This window comes from Symphalangus syndactylus, chromosome 12, assembly GCF_028878055.3.
Source record: "Symphalangus syndactylus isolate Jambi chromosome 12, NHGRI_mSymSyn1-v2.1_pri, whole genome shotgun sequence".
Taxonomy (NCBI): domain Eukaryota; kingdom Metazoa; phylum Chordata; class Mammalia; order Primates; family Hylobatidae; genus Symphalangus; species Symphalangus syndactylus.
Window position 1 is genome coordinate 62,349,407 of NC_072441.2, and position 14,055 is coordinate 62,363,461.

Consider the following 14,055-nt stretch of genomic DNA (forward strand, 5'->3'; position numbering starts at 1 on the left):
ATAGTAAATGTTTAATACATGTGAAAATTTGAAAGAATTCCCTCAAGGGAAGAGTCTGCCAACCTGTACAGTCACTATTGGGATTTAGAGCTCTGGATAATAGTTGCATTATTAACCAGAGAAGACACAGGATAACATTCAGGAGATTTTACATGTACGTGTCTTAGAGAATGAGCCAGTAGCTCTCTGTAACTTCAGCTTTAATAGCCGCTAGCTGTCCTTTGAATAGCTTAACATGAGATGGGGAAGCCTGGTTTGTTGGGTCACACAGTAGCGATCTGTGTGGTCAGCAGGTGTCAGTATTTTATATGAAGTCATCCACAAAGAAGCAGGACTCATTGGATAACCATCTGATGAGCAGGTTCCTCCAACAGTGGCTGGATAGTGGAGTTGGGCCTTGGTAAGGCCCAGCCTTGAGACGTAGCCCAGAACAGGGAGATTTTGAGGACAGTCTTGTGGGGCCGTTGTCCAGATGATCACTGCCTGCAGCTGCACTTTAAAAGGGAGCAATAGGTGTAATGTTAAGGTCATTAAGAAGTAAATGAGGCCGGGCGCGGTGGCTCACGCTTGTAATCCCAGCACTTTGGGAGGCCGAGGCGGGCGGATCACAAGGTCAGGAGATCGAGACCACGGTGAAACCCCGTCTCTACTAAAAAATACAAAAAATTAGCTGGGCGTGGTGGCAGGCGCCTGTAGTCCCAGCTACTCGGAGAGGCTGAGGCAGGAGAATGGCGTGAACCTGGGACGCGGAGCTTGCAGTGAGGCGAGATTGCGCCACTGCACTCCAGCCTGGGCGAAAGAGCAAGACTCCGTCTCAAAAAAAAAAAAAAAAAAAAAGAAGTAAATGACTAATTTGCTGGGCACAGTGGCTGACTCCTGTAATCAATCCCAGCACTTTGGGAGGCCCATGCTGGTGGATCGCTTTAGTCTAGGAGTTCAAGACCAGCCTGGGCCACGTGGCAAAACCCTATTGCTACAAAAAATACAAAAATTAGCTGGGCATGGTGGCGCTCACCCAGTTACTCAGGAGGCTGAGGTGGGAGGATCGCTTGACCCCGGGAAGTCAAGGCTGCAGTGAGCCAAGGTCGCACCACTGTACTCCAGCCTAGGTGATAGTGAGACCTTGTCTCAAAAAAAAAAAAAAAAATTTGAGCAAAGTTAGAATCTTATGAAACTGGTGAGAAAAATTAGTTAAGCCAAATATTTAGGAATGCTTAACTTCAATACAGAAGGGATAAAAATAAAAAGGAAAAAGTAATAGAAGTTAGGAGTTAATACTGTGATAAAAGATAAGTAGATAGTATGAAAATATTCAACAAGTAAAATAGACAGATCTAGAACAGACGTCAGCAAACACTTTGCAAAGGGCTGGTAGTGAATATTTTAGGCTTTGCAGGCCAATGGGCTCTGTCATAATGACTCAGCCTTATCATCATAGTGTAAAAGCAGTCATAGACAATGCATAAATGAATGGTGGGACACTGCATTCCAATGGAACTTTATTTACAAACACAGGTGACTGCAACAAAACAAAAACCGAACAACCTGATTCAAAAGTGGGCAAAGGATTTGAATAGACATTTCTCCAGAGAAGATATAAAAATGTCCACTAAGCACATGAAAAAATGCTCACTATCAGTCATCATTAGAGAAATGCAGATCCAAACTATAATGAGATGCCACCTCACACCCATTAGGATGGTATCGAAAAGCAGAAAATCACAAGTGCTGGTGAGAATATGGAGATATTGGTGCACTGTTGTGCACTGTCGGTGGGAAGGCAAAATGGTACAGCCACAGTGGAAAACAGTATGGCAGTTCCTCAAAAAATTAAACATAAAATTACTATATGATGCAGCAATTCAATTTCTGAGTACACACCCAAAAGAACTGAAAGCAAGCTCTTAGAGAGATACTTGCACACCCATGTTCACAATAGTATTACACAGCTAAAATGTGGAAGCAATCCAAGTGTGCATCAACAGAGGAATGAATAAATGAAATATCATGTATATGTACAAAGGAATATTATTCAGCCTTCACAAAGAAAGGAAATTCTGACATATGCTACAACATGGGTGAGCCTTGAGGACATTATGCAAGATGAAAGAATCCAGTCACAAAAGGACAAAAACTTTATGATCCCACTTATGTGAGATAGTCAAAAAACATCTAAAGAGAAAGTAGGAAGCTGATTGTCAGTGGCTGAGAGAATAGGAAAATATTTTACGGGTATAGAGTTCCAGTTTTATAAGATGAAAGGAGTTATGGAGCTAGATAGTGGGGATAGTTGCATAACACTATGAATGCATTTAATGTCAGTGAATTGTTAACATGGTTAAGATGGTAATTTTATGTTATGTGTATTTTACCACAATAAAAAATAATAAAACCAAAACAGAACAAAAAACAGCAGGTGGTGGTAGTTTTCTGATTCCTGATTTAGAAGCTCAAATGTGCATAGTTATATTAAAGGTAAAATATTACATTTGAGATTTGAAAGGTGATTATCAAAGAAAAACATTAACTCAATCCTTAAAAAAGAGGGAAGATGTGGTAAACAAAGAGAATTGCAAATGAAAATGATTTTCTAAACATCGTAGTCAAAATTATAAAAGATAAAAACATACATTTTAAAGTCAGAGACAGAAGTAGTATAACCCATATACCTCACACTGAGCCACCAAAAAGGATAATCTAATGGTGGCTAGAACCTAGCAGAAGTCCTGGACCATGAGATTGTTCGGTGCCTCATGGCAGTGCTCATACAGTGTTCAGTGTGTCTCCCCCTTCTATTAATAGAATAGAATCAGAATATGAGATGTGCTCAGAAAACACAGCGGCCTGTGTTGGTGGCTTGTGCATTGATCTGTAATCATCGGTTGTTAATTACAAATTCTATGTACCCATTACCCTTGTGTTAGCAGAAAAAGATAAGCTGAAAGAGACCCCAAGACAGCAGCTTATAGAAAACAGTTGATTCTCCTTTTTTGTAACAGTTCTACAGGGAAGAGTCCAGGTTGTTGGGAAGCTGTCCTGCTTCGTGAAGTTACTCAGGGACTGGAGCTCCTTCCATCTCGTGCCTCTGTCATTCCTTAGGGTGCTTCCTTATCTCCTTGGTTGGAGCTGTATTGCCCAAGCCAAGGAAGCAACTTTCCATTACGCAAGTGAGGCCGAAGTTGCCCACATCACAACCATTCACATTCCATTGGTGAGATTCAGTTGTGTGGCTATATCTAGTTGCAAGGATAGATGCATATTATAATGGAACAATGGATTTTGGTAGCCACTTACATCTCTCCCACATCCAGAAAAGTAGAGATAAAGGTTAATTAAACCCAAGTTTAGGAGAAATCTTGGGTTTGAGCCAGTGTTTCAAAGCAGGTAGGATAGAGGCTAAGGTATTAAAGATAAGATCTTTATCTTCTGCTAGACCTGAGGTGCGTGGCATATCACTTAGAATTCCTTGTTGCTAAAACAGCAAAAGAATTTATTAGCCATATCAGGTAGCTCACTGAATCCCCAGGAGGGCCAGGGAGTTGGCCTTGGAAGCTGGGTAGCCAGGAAATATGCCTAATCATATGTGGGATTATTCTAGAGAAGGCACCACAGCCATTGCTGGGCACCAACACCAGAACCCCTACCCATGACATGTGGCACTGGATACCAGTCTCACCACTGCTGTCTCCAAAATCCTGATCCCTCCACCACTGCCCTTCTCATAAGAAAACAAAGAAGCAGGGCTTGCTTCTTTAAAACTGAAGTCTTCCACCACTGTGTGCAATTAACAGAGTGTGGGGCAGAGGCCTTTGCCTCAGCCACAAGGGAGGCTGGAAGATCAAGTGGATTAGTTCACATTAAGTTCTGCTATATATAGCCGAATAATAGCAGTGGCTTAAATAGGACAGACTTCTATTTCTCATGTAAAAAGGTGTTTTGAGGTAGACAGTTAAATGCTGGTAACGTCAGCTTCACAATGGCCTTAGTGACTTAGCTTCTTAACTTTATCTTCAGCATGTGGTTTCCCTTCTCCATGTCACCTCTTTGTCCAAAGTGGTTGCTAGAGTCCAACCATCACAGCTGCATTCCAAACAACAGGAGGGAAAAAGAGGAATGGGAGTTGCTCCTTCCCTTTTAAAGAAACTTCCTAGAAATAACATACACCATTTCTGCTTATCATCATTGGTTAGAACTTAGTCACATTGGAAATGACATCTTTTGTCTGGGAAGTAATGTGCCTGGGAGAAATGAAGATTCTATGACAAAAGAAGATAGGGAGAATGGATATTGGGAAAGCAGTCTTCTACCTCAGGAAGGTGGGACTTCTAATGTGAGAAATTCCCCACCTATAGGAAGAGTGTTAAAAAGACGCAGATGAGAGATACCTAACAAAAACATTGTTTTTCCACATGTACATTTCCATTTATTACCATGACAGTCACTACTATAAAATGCTCCTGCTTAACATATGCAACCATGCCTTGTACAAATGAAAACACATTCACCCTCTTTCTCCCAAAACAGAAACTAAGCAAAGTGTCATTTCCTGCATCCACTTCCAAGTTTGGAATCTGCGGGTAATGTTCATATTGATATTTTGAAAACGAGAGACTAAAGTGTAAAGTTAATAACCCCCAATTTGGGCAGGGTGTGGTGGTACAGGCCTGCAGTCCCAACTACTCTAGAGGTTGAGGTGGGAGGATCGCTTTAGGACAGAAATTTGCAGTGAGATATGATTGCACCTGTGTATAATCAGTGCACTCCAGCCTGGGCAACATAGCGAGACCTTGTCTCTAAAAAAAATAATAATAATAAAGGATGAAAGAAAGAGTAAAAACAAACCCCAATTCACCCTCTATAAAATAAATGAAATGGGAAGTGGAAAAAAGGGAAAAATTAGGTAAGCCTATATGATAAAGTAGAAAACAGGCAGCCAGGCGCGGTGGCTCAAGCCTGTAATCCCAGCACTTTGGGAGGCCGAGGCGGGCGGATCACGAGGTCAGGAGATCGAGACCATCCTGGCTAACACGGTGAAACCCTGTCTCTACTAAAAATACAAAAAATTAGCCGGGCGTGTTGGCGGGCGCCTGTAGTCCCAGCTCCTCGGGAGGCTGAGGCAGGAGAATGGCCTGAACCCGGGAGGCGGAGCTTGCAGTGAGCCGAGATCGCGCCACTGCACTCCAGCCTGGGTGACACAGCAAGACTCCGTCTCAAAAAAAAAAAAAAAAAAAAAAAAAAAAGTAGAAAACAGGCTGCACTCAGATTTGCAAACAAGCTGTTTTGCGTTTATTTACAATGCTTATAGAATGCACTTCTTTGGTGAAGGGACTCTGAAGAGATATTGTGTAATAAGACTTATATACTAAGCATTGATATGAACAACCCAAAGTCACTCCTTGGATTGGCTGTTGTCTCCATCCCTCTGTGACCCCACTCAGGTTTACTGTCATCCCACTTTGTTACCCTACATTTTTTTAGGCTCATGTGGCTTGTGTGGAATGGTGAGGGAAACTCTTACTGATGACAGAGACACAGAGACAGACTGGCCACTACCACATGGTAACCTAAGACTTGGAAGCAGTGAGTGAGAGTGGTCCATTCTGATGGGTTCCGGAACAACTCTCTCTGTAAATGTTCATTGTCATACTCCTTGTAAACAGATCTGGTTTTCCACAGAGGACTCCACCTTTTGGAATAGCCCCAACAAATCCTCTCAAAGCATATTCTGTCCAAAAGGCCCAACAGACACCCTACATTCCCTGCATATCTTTAGTTCTCTTCCCAGTTGAAACATAATTTTTTTTTTTTTTTTTTAGACAAGGTCTCGCTCTGTCGCCCAAGCTGGAGTGCAGTAGTGCAATCATGGCTCACTGCAGCCTTGACTTCCTTGGGCTCAGGTGATCCTTCCACCTCAGTGTCCTGGGTTGCTGGGACTACAGGCATATGCCACCATGCCTGGCTAATTTTTTTTCCTGTATTTTGTAGAGATGGAGTTTTGCCATGTTGCCCAGGCTGGTCTTGAACTCCTGGGCTCAAGTGATTCGCCTGCCTCTGCTTCCCTCCACCTCCCAAAGTGCTGGGATTACATGCATGAGCCGCTGTGTGCGGCCTGAAACATAATTTTGGAAAGAAGCAGATAGGGTCTTGGTCACAGTTCAAAAAGAGTATCTGTTAATATAATTGAAAGTGTTGTACCACAGAAGATAAAGTACAGGCCTATTTAATAATTCTAATTTTCCTTCAAACTTCCAATACAACATGAACATTATTAGCTGGTGTGTTCTATTCCTATTATTTTGCATCACGGAAAACATCTCCTATGAACACTAGGTTGGCCCACTGTCTCCAAGTCAGGCCACACAGCAGCATCTGTTCATTTAAAATTCAAATATACACACACCCATTTAATCTTTTCTTCCGGATTTAAGTCTTACATGTCAGTTATCTGTAATTATTTCCATTGTAAACCCCATAAGAACATTAAGAGCCAATCCCTGTTAGTTTTCAGAAATGTTTCATTCCAATTTAGCCTAAGCAAGGAAGAAATAAGCCAGACCATGAACTTGTAAACCCAGAAAATCTGAGAGAGGTCCAAGTGAAATCAGAAACTTTGCCAAGGTTGAGGATGTGCCCATGACACAGCCTCAGAAAGTCCTTGACAACATGTCCCCAAGGTGGTCGGGGCACAGCTTGGTTTGTAAATATATATAAAAGCTATGGCTTATCAATATATGTAAAAAGTACATTGGTTCCATCCAGAAAGGCTGGACAACTCGAAGCAGGTGGGGGCTTCAAGTTGTCCCACCTTTCCAGACCAAACCAATGTACTTCTTTATATATATTAATTGATGTTTCATGTCTCTCTAAAATGTATAAAATCAAGCTGTGCCCTGAACACCTGGGGCACATGTTGTCAGGACATCCTGAGGCTGTGCCACTGGTACTCATCCTCAACCTTGGCAAAACAAACTTTCTAAATTAACTGAGACCTGGCTGGGTGTGGTGGCTCACACCTGTAATCCCAGCACTTTGAAAGGCCGAGGCAGGCGGATCACCTGAGATGAGGACTTCAAGCCTAGCCTGGCCAACATGGCAAAACCTCGTCTCTACTAAAAATACAAAACTTAGCTGGGCATGGTAGCAGACGCCTGTAATCCCAGCTACTTGCTTGGTAGGCCGAGGCAGGAGAATCACTTGAACCTGGGAGGTGGAGATTAGAGTGAGTGGAGATTGTGCCATTGCACTCCAGTCTGGGCAACAGAGCAAAACTCCCTCTAAAAATAAATAAATAAATAAATAAATAAATAAATAAATAAATAAAGACCTGTCTCTGATTTTCTGGAACTTGTCTCACATTTTCTGGGTTCACAGGAGGAATCTCACATAAGACTGTTTTAAAGCTGAGCTCAGCCATGGATTTGTGCCATCAAATACCTATGAGTTGGGTGATCCTCTCCCCTTGAGGTTCCAAGGTAAACTTGGGGCTCCTGGGCCTGTCAGAAAGTGACATTCTTTACCTACCACAGGTGGACAAAGGTATGAGTCCAGTTTCCCAAGTGGCTTTATTGGCTCCATAAATCAAGTTTGATTCCTTAAAGGAAAGCATACCATTCAAGTTAAAGCTTTGGTAAAATAACCAGTTTCTCCAACTGTGTCCTGTTACAAATGAAAACAGATTATTATTGTGTTGGGAGCCGAAAGCCTGAGGGTTTTGACCAACTCAGCATTCCACTGGAGGCTATATGATCAAACAGCAAACTGTTTATCATGAATACAGAATGTGAGCAAACTTGCATCCGCGCCTGCCGCCAGAAGGTATGCTGAGGGTAGTCACTCCCTGGTGCTGTGCTCCTTGAGGTTATCTACTGGGACATCTGGAGCCTACTGTTCAAATAATGCAGTCATGCAGGCCTGCACTAAGTCAAGCAGCTAACCACAACCATCCCCTTCTCCCTATCTCCTTTACTCAATAAATATGAAGGGCTCTAAAAGCTCAGGGCCCTTGTTCACTAGAAGCAAGGAGCCCCCTGACCCCTTCTTCCAAACATACACTTTAGTCTTTGTCTTTATTCCCGCCTTGGTCCTCCTTTGTTCAGTCCAGCAAAGTCCATAGCAAAGTGGTGCCCGAAAACAGGGACTTGAGGACGTGAACAAAGAAGGTCTGCTGGAGCAGAGGAAGTGAAATTGACCAGATGAACAGGGACCGTGGGATGAATCTGCTGGCAGTGGATATAAGTCCAGTGCTCTAAAGAAGTACTGGGAACAGGAATTTTCTGAATCGGGGTAACATGGGGCAGAATTTGTCTTTTGAAGAAAAAAATTATGTGCAGTTGCTTAAAGTTCTGTTGAAACAGCCTGGAGCTCAAGTTAATTCGCAAACATTAACTAAGCTTCTGCAGGAGGTTATTATGCATAACCCATGGTTTCTGCAGGCAGGCACTCTTAATGTGGAAAATTGGGACAGAGTAGGAGAAGGATTGAAACGGGCTCATCAAAAAGGTCTTAAAGTAGACCCTTCTGTTTTTTCTGCTTGGGGTTTGGTTTGCACAATCCTACTGCTGCTGTCTCCTTCTAATTCTGTCGGACAACAGGAGTCAGTTTCTGAGTCTCAAGAATTAAAAAGATTATTTATTCCTCTGACAGTGCCTATTGAAAATAATGAGCAAGAGAAAGGGGAGGAGATTTGGCCACTTGCTAAGCAGGAAAAAGGAGAGGAGAATTGGCCTCTGCCACCCTCTCCAATAACAGAAGTAGAAACCCCTATACAAAAAATTTTGCGTGCTGCTGCTATGGCTGGTGAACCTTTAGGACCTTGTGCTTTTCCTATTACTGTAAGGCCTGATCTGAATGACCCACAGCCTCTTTTACATGAACACACTCTCGTAGAGTTTCAATTATAAAAGAATTAAAAGCTAGTGTGGTTAATAATAGAGGGCAAAGCCCATTTACTATAGGGCAGTTAGAATCAGTATTTGGAGCCATGTGCCTTCCACCCTTTGATATAAAATATTTGGCTCACACTTGCTTATCCACCAGTGCATATCTGACATGGAGTTTAAATTGGCAAGAAATATGTGCAGACCAGGGTAGGCAGAATCGCACCTCTGGTCAAGGACACATTACAGAGGAAATGCTAACATGTAGTGACCCCTTTTCAGATCTGGTATAACAATTAACACTCCCAGAGGCCACTTACCACCAGTCTGCCTTAGCCACCAAATGTGTTTGGAGCACAATTCCTGAAGAGAGAGTTCCAGTGCAGACTTTTCTACATGTTATGCAGGGATCACGGGAGCCTCATGCACAATTTATCACGTGGCTGCAAGAGGCAGTGCAGTGTCAGAACAGGAGGACAGGGGATTGATTTCCCAAGGGAAGTCCCCCAATCCAAGTCACGGCACCAAATGTCATGCGCATCCATGTGAGGAGACCACCAAACAGGCTTTGTGTGAGCAATAAAGCTTTTTAATCACCTGGGTGCAGGTGGGCTGAGTCTGAAAAGAGAGTCAGCAAAGGGAGTTTAGGGTGGGGCAGTTTTATAGGATTTGGGTAGGTAGTGGAAAATTACAGTCAAAGGGGATCGTTCGCTTGTAGGCAGGGGCGGGAGTCACAAGGTGCTCAGTGGGGGAGCTTCTGAGCCAGGAGAAGGAATTTCACAAGGTAATGTCAACAGTTAAGGCAGGAACCAGCCATTTTCACTTCTTTTGTGGTTCTTCAGTTGCCTCAGGCCATCTGGATGTACATGTGCAGGCTTGGGCTCAGAGGCCTGACAGTTTAAATAGCTAAATGTACATCATAAGGTACAAATAGAATGTCTGGTGAGCTAGAGGGAAATTAAAAATGTATTTATTTGCCAACTGAACATAAAATTATAGAAATTGATCATTGGATTGCCTAAGGAGACCAATTTTATTTAGATAGGAACTACCTATTTTTTTAACTGGATCTCTGAGTTCCGGGCAGAACCCACAATGAATCCTGGGTCTCCAAAAATGGAGAATTATTATGAGGCTAGAACATGTGATGCTTTTACTGTGCACTTAAAAAAATTTTTTTTAAACAAAGACATGTCTAAGTGTCTAAACTATATTCTTCCTTAACTCAAGAGTAGCCTCTGTTGCAATAAATATTTTAGTTAAAAAATCAGGTGAAAACAGAATTCAGTCAACTCAGAAGAAAAAAACTTTTGCTCAAAAAAATACAAGGTTCTAGAAGAGAAAAACAAAAACAAAAAGGCCTTTTAAATACGAATATGCACTTATGCACACATACGTATCTTGGATGATAGCTTTTAATTAAGCTGACATTTAACCATTGAGTTCCTTTTTAAAAAAATATTTTTAAATCTCATTACTATATTTCAGCTAAGACAAATTTCTGCTATTTCAGAAGTACCAAGTATCAAACCAGTAAGGGCTTGATTTAGGAACCAAATGTGTCATAGTAGAAAAAAAGAAGGCAGAACCTTAGCTATTGAACTGCAGTGTGGGGAGCAGCCAATGCTTTCAATTTGGTCTGGCTGGCAAAAGGTGGCCTTGTTACATAATAAAGTCCCTTTAATAGTCAAAATAAAAAAATCTTTCCTCTTTTTTTTGTTTCCTTTTCTCTTTCCTCTTTTTTGGTTTCCTTTTGCTGGCCATTTTTCTCCCCCCCAACATACTACCTTTTTTTTTTTTCTTTTTGAGATGGAGGCTCACTCTGTCACCAGACTGGAGTACAGTGGCGTGATCATGGCTTACTGCAACCTCTGCCTCCCAGATTCAAGCAATTCTCCTGCCTCAGCCTGCTGAGTAGCTAGGACTACAGGTGTGTGCCACCATACCCAGGTAATTTTTGTATTTTTAGAAGAGACAGGGTCTCACCATGTTGGCCAGGATGGTCTTGATTTCTTGACCTCGTGATCTGCCTGCCTCGGCCTCCCAAAGTGCTGGGATTACAGGTATGAGCCATCATGCCCGGCCTATACCACTTTTTGTGTGTGTGTGTGTGTGGGTATTTTAGCCACTTCAGAGGCTTGTTACCCATAATTTAGAGTTCCCCTTTGGATTTGACCAAGTCAGGATGTGTGTTGGACCCAAAATGTGGTGCTTGCAGACCTAGCTTTTCAGGGCCGTTACACCCTGAACCAGTTTGGTCCACCTGTGTTGCAGCTACCTGGCACAGTGTGCCAGGGGCTCAAGGTGTGGGCGGAGCCAGCTCCTTATATGCACCTGCTGGCTGAGATTAGGCCCTAGGTATGTTCTCCTGAGGGGAAAACCTATTCAAAGCCGCTGCAGGTCTTAGGGACCTGTGTTCCTCCCAGACACCTTCACATGATTCTCAGTCACCTGAGAATACCCCGAAGGGCTAAGGGGAGCAAGGTGCTCTTATTTCTTCAGAGTGGAAGATTCCACACTCATGAGGTACAGGGTTTGGAGTTGGTCAAATCTGGTCAGGAAAGGACCGAAACACACACACACAAAACCCAACAAGACAGAAACAAACAACAAAATAGTTAAGCAAAACTAACAATGATCACACAAATTATATGATTTCTGAATGCTCTAAGTGTAAGCAGAAATTAACACCAGCTGGTTGTTAATGCTAACTTTAGTCATTTAAAAATAAGTTGCCAGACAGAATCCCAAACCAGTTTCTTACCTAGTGATGTGTCTCAGGCTGTAGACTGCCCTCTACAATCCTAGAAGCAGGAAAAAAAGCCTCATCTTCCCTGTTAGAAGCTAGCTCAAACTCCATTAAGGAGTTTCCTGCCTTCCATCATCATGGAAGCAGGAAAACTTGCCTTCCTTGTTGGAAGCAAGTAAAATTCCAAAGAAAAGAGGAGTTGTACAGGAAAATAAATTTTAGATCTCGACCAAATTTTTGGAAATCAGGGATTCTCTGCAGGGGGTGCTCTCAGACCTCAGCAAATTGTCCTGTTGGTTTGAACCATAAAGTTAGCTCATGTTGGTACCAAGCACCAACAGGAGATCTGTCAAAGGTCAGGGGCATCTCCACCCAGAATCCCTTCATGGTTACCAAAATGTAAACCCAGAAAATCTGAGACAGGTCTCACTTAATTTAGAAAGTCTATTTTGCCAAGGTTGAGGGCATGTGTCTGTGACACAGCCTCAGGAAGTCCTGATGACATGTGCCCCGGGTGGTCGGGGCACAGCTTAGTTTTATACATTTTAGGGAGACACGAGATGTTAATCAATATATGTAAGTTGTACATTAGTTCTATCCAGAAAGGCAGGGACAACTCAAAGCAGGGGGGAGGGCGTTGGGCTTCCAGGTCACAGGTAAGTGAGAGACAGATGGTTTCCTTCTGTCTCTGATTTCTGAGGCCTTTCCAAAGGAGGCAATCAGAATATGCATCTATTTCAATGAGCAGAGGGATGGCTTTGAATAGAATGGGAGGTAGGTTTGTCCTGAGCAGTTTCCAGTTTGAATTTTCTTTTTAGCTTACTGATTTTGGGGGCTCAAGATATTTTCCTTTCACAAACTCATATAACCTACTCTCCAGCCTCAGTGCCTTGCTGATCCTCTGAGACCTCCCTGAACACGAACTTCAGTTCTCACTCCAGGTACTTCTACCTGAACTCTCTGTTTTAAGACAGGGCATTCTGTTTTTCTGGGTTCTGTCTCTCAGTCAAAACAAAGAGGAATTTTTTAAAGTTCCTTGAGGGCATTAGGCATTTACCTATCAAGCAAACTCTTTTTTTCTTCCAATTCTCAGTAAATGACAGGAATCAGTGCACAGTTGTGAGTGCCCACTTTGTGTCAGGCTCTGTGCAAGCACTAAATATAAAATTTTGCATAAGAAATAGTCTCTGCTCTCAGGCAACTTATAATTTAGCAGCAGAGACTAACATCTAAATGAACAACTGGAGTTGTGTGTTAAGTCCTGATCGAGGAAAGCATTGTACCCTGTGGGAACAAAAATTTAAAATATGTGCATTTAAATTAGCCTGTGGGAGGTAGAGAAATGTCAGTCAGGATAAACCAAATCCTAGTGGCTTAATACACGCTTATTTCTTACTTACCCTTCATGTCGGATGTGATCAACAGGGGCCCTGCTCTTCGTAGTCTGTTAGAGACCTAGGCCGATGGAGGCTTTAACTTGGCACCTGCTCTGAGTCTAGACAACTGTGGTAGTCAGATACGGTGACTTACTCGCTGGCTTTTAAAACTTCTGCCTGGAAAATGTGTGTAATTTCTACTTGTGTTTAATTGGCCAAACAAGTCAGGAGACCACATTTAAGTTAAAGAATGTCATGAAGCTTTCCCAATGGGAAAACAATCAGAAATCTTTGGTGACCATCACCACAGGGATTATCAGATGTGACTTCAAATCTGATTTGAAGGCTAAGGGAGTTGGGGGAAAAGCAAAAGGCAGAGGGGACAGAATGTATCAAAGTGTGAAAATATAAAAGTGAATGTGGTGCTTTTTGGCAATTTATATTTATAAATTTATGTAACATTGATCTGTTTCAAGTGCTCTAAAATATTTTTTTTTGAGACACAGTCTTGCTGTGTCACTTAGGCTGGAGTGCAGTGGCGTGATCACAGCTCACAGCAATCTCTGCCTCCCAGATTCAAGTGATTCGCTTGTCTCAACCTCCTGAGTAGCTGGGATTACAGGCATGCATCACCATGCCTAGCTAATTTTTTTATTTTTAGTAGAGATGGGGTTTGCCATGTTGATCAGGCTGGACTTGAACCTCTGACCTCAAGTGATCCATCTGCCTCCACTTCCCAAAGTGCTAGGATTACAGGTGTGAGCTACCACGCCTGGCCCAAGTGCTCTAGAAATATTGACTTCATTCTCATTGTAGCAGGACGAGCCGCAGACAAGAACCCCTCAGGCACTGAGTTGTGGAAGGAAAGGGCTTTATTCAGCTAGGAGCATTGGTGGACTCACATCTCCAAAAACCGAGCTCCCTGAGTGAGCAATTCCTATCCCTTTTAAGGGTTTATGACTCTAAGGGGGTCCGTGTGAGAGGGTCATGATCGATTGAGCAAGCAGGGGATACGTGACTGGGGGCTGCAGGCACTGGTAATCAGAACGGAACA